Source organism: Aethalodelphis obliquidens, unplaced genomic scaffold, assembly GCF_003676395.1.
Source record: "Aethalodelphis obliquidens isolate GAN/ISIS:26980383/991018 unplaced genomic scaffold, ASM367639v1 scaffold1, whole genome shotgun sequence".
NCBI lineage: Eukaryota > Metazoa > Chordata > Mammalia > Artiodactyla > Delphinidae > Aethalodelphis > Aethalodelphis obliquidens.
In genome coordinates, this window is record NW_020837945.1 from 21,994,853 (window position 1) to 22,003,102 (window position 8,250).

Sequence of the window (8,250 nt, forward strand, 5' to 3'; positions counted from 1 at the left end):
TTTAAATCTCCAGAGAAGAACTTGGGCTTAAAGGCACCAACACTTTTGGATGAAAAAATTTAGCCAACTTTCTTAACTTTGCTATGACTCAGTTTGTTTTGATAATTGAGTTAATATGTGTTCACTTAGAAAAATGTCTGAGATATAGTAAGTGCTACATAAGTGATAACTCTAATTTAACAGGAATAAAGATTATCGTCAAGAAATATAAGAAGATAGACTTAATTTTGAAAATTACCATAATTAAAATGAAACATTAATTCACTCACACAGTAATACATTTGCATAAATGATCAAGGTAGCATCAATTGATTGGTAGCAAATAAAAATTAATTTAGAAATTTTTTTGCATAAATATATAAGAGCAGTTTCCTAAATGTTACTAAAATAAGGGAGTCGATGGGATATCACTAACCACCCATTTTAAATGGCTGTAGTTATTACAGTTGGCAATATCAACTATCTGTTTTTGAAAACACCAGAAAAATGGCACACTGCTGCTGGTAGGGCTGTAAAATGGGGCAACCACTTTGGCAAACTGCTTATCAGTTTCTAGAAAGTTAAACCTACCCTAATTTCATGATACTGCAATTCCACTCCTAGGCATTTACCAAAGAGAAATGAAGATATATGTCCACAAAACAATGTGTACATGAAAGTTCATAAAAACTTGATTCATAATAATCAAAAACTGGAAATAACATAATGCCCATCAGTGTTAGAATAGATAAATTGTAGTGAATTTCTATAAAGGAAATACTTCTCAGCAATAATATGACATAAACTACTGATGTACTCAGTATGAATGAACATCAAAAACATTTTGCTGATGACAAAAATTTCATACAATTTTATGTCATTTACATGAAATTACAAAACAGGCAAAACCAATCAAAAAGAAGCTCACTGGTTGCCAGGCTCCAGAGTGCAGAAATATTGACTGGAAATAGGAATGAGGGTATATTGGGGATAATGGAAAAATTCTATATTCTGATCAAAGTGGTAGTTATATATGGGTGTATGCATTTGACAAAATTCATTGACCTATACACTTAAAATGGGTGCACTGTATTATATATAATTTAAACCTCAATAAATGACAAAAAAGTAGGACTATACCCAATATTAAAGATGAACTAAGACAAATAAATATGACTTTTTACATTTATTTGCTCTATGATAGGCAAGAAAAAAAAACTGGGCTTGATGATAGTGGTTCTAACTCAGTAGAGAAATTGTTGTATGAGGCAAATTAGGAATACACAAACTTTCATTCATTTTATTAGTAAAAATCACCTGGCTCCATAGCATTTTCCAGGTAATTCTGAACATGCTTTCAAAAATTGTTTTAAATATTTTAGGAATTGGCCCACATTATTTTCTGTCCCTTGGTTTCCTCAGGCCACCGGACTACTCTCTCTATTGATGATGGTTGCAAAATAACCACCCCGTATGGAGCACAGTAATCATCTCAAGAGTTGATGTTGCAGGATGGATCCTTTCTGCCTGTGAGGGAAGAATGCTGATTGCATATCCCTGTCACTACTCCATTCCAAGTATATAGCAAAACATTTTCTATTCCTCCTAACAAAGTAGAAAATAGATTATATCTTCTATTGAGAAAGCTAAGAAATATGGCAGTGAATTACCAATAGAGAGTAACTTCTGAGCACTAAGGATTTTTAGGGGTCCCCCTCAATACAGAACAGTTCTGCTCTCTCCCTAGATCCTGAACAAGCTGAGATACAAAATAAGGAGTAAATATCAAGGCCAAAATATTACCTTTATTATGGGTAGACCCAGGTAAGAGGATAGATTAGCATAGAAACAAAATGGACCCCCTAAGGCAAAACTAGGGAGACTAAAGCCAAGCTGTCAGAGATGGTACTGATGTAGGTCAGTGAGGTTTAGAGACCAGCATAGCACACAGAGAACACATATTCTCCTAGGGCAAGCTGTTTCCCAAAGTAAAAAGCATCAGCTATTGTTTCCAAATTTCCAAATCATATATTTCTTTCCACCATACAAGGGACAAATAAGAGAAGGAAAGTAAAAGGAAACACTAAGAGTGGTAAAATAGTATTCCTCTCACGGAGAATATTTTAATTTGCCTGACAAGATCCAGTCTCTACTCTTCTCCATCCTGATGCATATTCCAAGAGGCTGAATTTATGGACTAAATCAACAAGATTCATGACTCTGAACCTATTGAGTTTGGCTAATGGGAGGCACTGGCAGAAGATAGGAAGTATAGGGTGAAGGTGGCCAGAGGCTTCATTTCTCTGCAGAAGTCTAAAGCTCTTGTCACCCTTTCCAAAGCTCCAGCTCCACTTCTTTCTCTGGTTTAAATAATATTTTGTCCCTGACCCTTCTTTCCGATGCATAGTAACATCTCCCATGGTTTGCCCTAACCCCGGCCACTCAGGTAAATAATCCCTCTGTAAACAACTCATGATTGCCTATTAGAGCAATCTGCTTTTCTGCCAGTTGCTATATTAAAATGGCAGTTTGTTCCCAGTTCTCATTAAAACGCAATCAGGGCTTCCCTGGTGGCACAGTGGTTGAGAGTCCACCTGCTGATGAAGGGGATACGGGTTCATGTCCCGGTCCGGGAAGATCCCACATGCCGCGGAGCGGCTGGGCCCGTGAGCCATGGCCGCCGAGCCTGCGCGTCCGGAGCATGTGCCCCGCAACGGGAGAGGCCACAACAGTGAGAGGCCCGCGTACCGCAAAACAAAAAAAAAAACAAACAAAAAAAAACACAATCAAAGCCTAATGTCCAGACACTCTCAGGATCCTCTGATTCATATGACAGAGAAAATTTTAGACATGACCACAATTAACAGACACAATAGAAATTTGGATATTTGACAGAACATAATGATATGCCAATGGAGAATTGGTTATTAATATGACTAGTTTATTAAGTATTTGGTGTCAAATAAGGAAAATAGAACGTTCTTTTTAAAGTCAGTCTGGTCTGATCTTCTTACAGTTGGCCTGCAGTCATGATATCTTGATAATTTACAATTATGGTAGACTGCACCAGTGTTTTCTAGATGCTTTAATTTAGCCAATGCTGTAAAAGAATGCAACTATGTAGGATATTCTACATTCTTTGTTTTCGGTTCCAAGAAATGTGAACATCAGTCACTCAAAACCATAAGTTCCTCACGATATATTTTTCTTTGAACCAGTTTATAAAGAATTGCATAGAAAAGGTCACTTCATGTGATACTTCGTAGTTCCCCAGATAAGCTATCTTATTTAAAAATGTACATTCTCCTTATCAGATATTGCTACTATGAATTTTTTAAGTGATATATACAGACAGAAGGCCAACAAAACAATATATCTTGTCTTTGCCACACCAATTACAATACGGTTGGAATGATTAAAACTTCAAATGCAGACAAAAGTAAAGAACATTTTTTATTCACAAAAAGACATTTTAAGTACTTTGTAAATTTTAAACAACTTTAGATGGTGGCAATTTCCATCCCCCTAAGGCAGTTTCAATTTGAACATTATCAAGTCATGCAGGTTGTGTCTCCCTTCTAGACTGAAGTTAAATAAAATTGTTTAATTACCATATCCACCGTTAAATTGCATGAAACATTAGCATCTGTTCAGAAGTGAAGCTCTCCCTGGGGTCATGTACTGGAGAATTCTGTGTGTCCTAGTGAATCTGAGAGAAGACTTCAGATCCCCAAAATGACTCCAAAGTAATTTACTTTTTAGCAGTGGGAAGCCTTGGTCTGAGGAAGAGAACTCTTTGAAAAAATTTCAGTGTAATCACAAAAATTAGTTATTTTTATCCAAGTCACCATTTAGAGCAGCATTTTGTTTCTGTTCTATAATTGCAGCCCCAAATGATTCACTTAATAGGTGAGGTAGACTGAACGTGTATGTTTATTGAACAAGTTATCCGAAGAGATCAAAGAAACAGTATTACAGAGACTAAGTTAAATAGTTTTTGCTTAATTTTTAATAGTAAAAAAGACCATAACCTGGAGAAGTGTGTAAAAAAGCTAAATATGGACTAACAGGAAGTAAAAGAAGATGCAGCAGATAGACAGCTAGCTAAAATATATATATATAAAAAAACACTGAAATTGAAATCAGAAAAGCAGTTTCTTATAAGTCTGAATATTAATGATGTAATCTTTGGCAAGTTGATTTTTGTTTTCTCTGAGTCTGTTTTCTCATCTGCTTGAAGAGGAACTGTTCTAGATGATTTCTCAGTTTCTGCTCAAAACTTACATCCTGTAATTCTACTGGTAATTAAGTTATTAAAAGGTAACACAATTAAATAGAAAAATAATATATTCTCTATCCCATTCTCTTTCTCTTTCTGCTTTGATTTTCATGGAAATTGATAGTGATGAAAATACATAAAGTAAGTGATAATAGCAGGTATAGAAAATTTTAGAACTTGAGGACATATGATTAAGTATTTAGTCCATCATTCATTGACTATAATCAATTAGTTTAGCCATAGTGGTTTCTTTCTAGTTCTTAGAAAGTATATTGTTCACCTACTTACCTAAGGGCCCTCCAACTGTTACTGGAGTGCATTCTCTACAACCCTTCTTCACCTATTGAAAAGGTAATCCACATTTAAATTATGAGTCTAAATGTCACTTATTCAGGACAAATGCAATGATACTACCATCTTCCTCCCACTGTTTATATTAGTTAATTCATTCATATATTTACATGTATTTATAAGGAAAATTTAATCATATCTGTGCATTTCCTATTGCTTTAGCAAATTACCACAAACTTAGTGGCTTCAAATAGCACTAATTTATTATTTCACATTTCTGTAGGTCAGAAGTCTGATACAGGTATCATCTCAGGGCTAAAATCAGGGTGTCTGTAGGACTGTGTTCCTTTCTGGAGGCTCTAGAATGAGAACTGTTTTCTTGCCCTTTCAAGTCATTGACAGAATTCAGTTCCTTGTGGTTGTAGAACTGAAATCCCAGTGTCCCTGCTGGTTGTCAGATGAGAAAAGCTTCTAGCTTCTAGAGACCACCTACACGCCCTGGTTCTTGTCTTCCTTCTTCTGTCCCCCATCATGAAAGCCAGCAACTGTGGGGCCGGTTTCTCTTACACTTTAAATCTCTCCTTCCTTTTCTTCTAATTTATCTTTCTCATGCACAAAAAGTTCACAGTTTTAGGAACTCAAATGATTAGCTTAGGCCAACCTAGATAATCCAGGATCATCTCCCCATTAAGGTTCTTAACCTTAATCACATCTGCTAAGTCCTTTCTGCATTATAAGGAAACATTCTCACAGGTTCTTAGGACCTGTGATGTCTCATAGAACATATCAGGACATGTATTAATCTGGTCACTACAGTTTTGAAGTAAGCAAAAAAAGATTAATATCTTTTTAATAGAATGCTGTACCCTTTGAAGACTTTCTAAACCTATAGGGATATGTTATTTCCATGAACATTATAGTTTATAACAATCTAGTTTAGATTAATAGCAATGTAATTTCAATAATATTTAAAATTTGCCTCTATAGAGCTATGTTCCACCATTCCTTTATGCTATTTTTAACCACAAATCATATTTTTATACATTATGTGCCCAAAAACGTAGATTTGTAATTAGTATTTTATGCAATTTTCTTTATAAAATTAAGAACACTCCTTAAAAAAATGAAAACAGTGAAGCCTAGGGAGGTGTAACCTGTCATAGTTGAGTGCAAAGTGCTTTGGAACTTACATTTTTATACCGAAAATGTAGTGAGTTTCTAAATTGAAAAGAATCCACTAACTGCTAAGGAAAATGGATGAAAAGAGATCAATATGTAGAAAGCTATCATGATATTTCACAACACATAAAACAATGGCCTTATATGGGGGGCAGTGGGGAGAAGTGCAGAAGAGAAGGAGAGAGAAAGAAAGAGTAAGAAAAAGAGAAAGGAAGGTAAAGAGAAAAAAAAAGAGTGAGAAACACATACAAAGGATAATAAAACAAAATGACTTCAGACTTTGATGGGAAATTGTGGAAGCCAGAAAACATGAAGGAATGCCTTTGAAATTAAGAGGAAAAATAAATAAATAAAAGGAAACAACATTTGGGTTAAAATTCAATACCTAAGCAGTCAATCAAAATGAGATGTTAAAAGAACACAACCTAAAAATTATTACTACTCATGTAGTCTTTCTCGAGATGCTAAACTGGAAGTACCAAATTAAGGAGGCATGGGAAAAAGGAAAAAGGGGACAGAACATTCTCTCCTGGAGGGAAGTTACCAAAATGAGTGGAGTTACCAAAATGAGAGTAATTAATAAAACCCAGCTAGCCACCTTCCCAGATTAGAGCTGATAAAATTGCTTGTTCTTGTACTTGAAATTGATAGAGGGACTTCCCTGGTGGTCCGGTGGTTAAGACTCCATGCTTCCACTGCAGGGGGCATGGGTTCAATCCCTGATGGGGGAACTAAGATCCTGTATGCAGTGTGGCACAGCAGAAAAAAAAAAAAAACTGATAGATTATTTGATGGAAAACAGCTTTACAAAAGTTGATAATATTGGTGAATAAGCTGAAAGTCCTTCTCTCTGGGAAGGGAGACATGGATGAAGTGAGGAAAGGAAGCTGTTGTCTTTATAACAAACTTATTGAAGCATTTGACTCAAAATAATATGCATATATATTTATGAAAAAAAAAGAAAAAAGAACAGCATAAGATCTTAAAATAAGAAAGTGTCCTTTATTCAGTCCCTTATTCAGTTGAATACATCAAATTTATAATTGCAAAGTAAGTATATTAATATTGCAAAATGAAATGCTGAAGTACTTAAGCAAACTGTTCTTATGGTTACATAAAGTGTTGGAATGGTAATCCATCTAAAAATTAAATACAGCATTACAGATAGACTGATTTTACCCTCAATTCTATGTATTGAATGAAACCTTCTTAACTGCATGTACAGTATTTAATATTTTTGAGGCAAAATATTAATACATGATTCTTATGTCAACTTTACACAACTGAACTGAATGGTGTCAGGTTTATTATACTATAATTTCATGAAAGTTACAAAAAATATGTTTAGGACAATATATGAGTAATAATTGTTAGGCATTTCAGTAAAATAGGCAGACTCATTTTTCTTTGATTTTGGAAAAGTAAAATATTATAATCAGAAATAACAGTGTGTTTCGTTTAGGTGTCCAAATTTCTATTTATGCGTAGCACTGTTGACTTAAAAAACATGCACAACCTAAAGGTTGAGAGTTATGTTTTGTTTGGGGGAAATTTTTAGGACTTCAAGCCCGGGAGACAACATCTCAAGTAACCCTGAGAGATCTGCTTCGAGTAGGTGAGGGGTGGAGCCAGGTTATATAGAAGTTTTGCAACAAAGGGCAGGTAGCCCAAGCATCAAAATATTATTGTTAATTAAGGAAATCCAGATATCTCAAGTTAAGGAATTTAGCACTTTTCTATGTATGGAAAGATGCGAGAGTCTGTGCTCAGTGAAATCATTCCTTTGATATGCACCTCAGCCACCTGGGGCCAGTATCCTGTGATTTCACATCCTGAGTTTCCTCAGGGCTCACCCTAGGGAATGGCTGCAGTCTGATGGCTGCTAGGTGGCAGGTATTCTTCTCCTTCCTGAGTTCCGTCACTGGTGGTGGCTGTCCAATCGCTGATGACTGTGACATCCTTTGTTTACTCACATGGCAGGCAATATTCCATTTATCAATACTTATTCTATTTACTCTCTAAAAAAATTTTTCTTCCAGAAAGATTCCTTTAACTAACTTATGGGATCTTAAATCATATTAATTATATAGTAAATATTCAAAATAGTTTTCTTATACCAAGATGTTATGTTTTTTAGTATAGAGGTGTATCTCTCCTTGAGCTTAAAGACATACTCAGAAAAATATTTCAAGAAACCATTGTGAATTTTCTATTTTCTATTAAATTTTCTTTGAAACCATGATACAGAGTTAAACAAGAAAATGCTGGCTTTCCTTGCAGGTAAACTTCTCCTGTTGCCCAATGCTGCTTCCAATTTTTCCCTTTCACAGGTGTTGAACCATGATGAACATTTCATACCCTAAAATCTGTTTTAAGCATCTGCTTCTGAGACTCTGATCTATGAGACTATCCTATCAAAAGTAGTATCTTCTGGCACTTTCTGTCTGTGCAAACATTTATTTCCATTTTTAGAGTTTATCACAAGCACAAATGCCATCTGCTAAAATACCAGTGTGGTTAGT

General features: G+C 35.1%; 1 pseudogene; it reads right to left on the bottom strand.

Annotated features, from left to right (window-relative positions):
- The window catches only part of LOC113624743 (protein downstream neighbor of Son-like), a 164,406-nt pseudogene extending 156,720 nt beyond the window's left edge, over window positions 1–7,686 (bottom strand).
- Window positions 7,687–8,250: the final 564 nt, after the last annotated feature.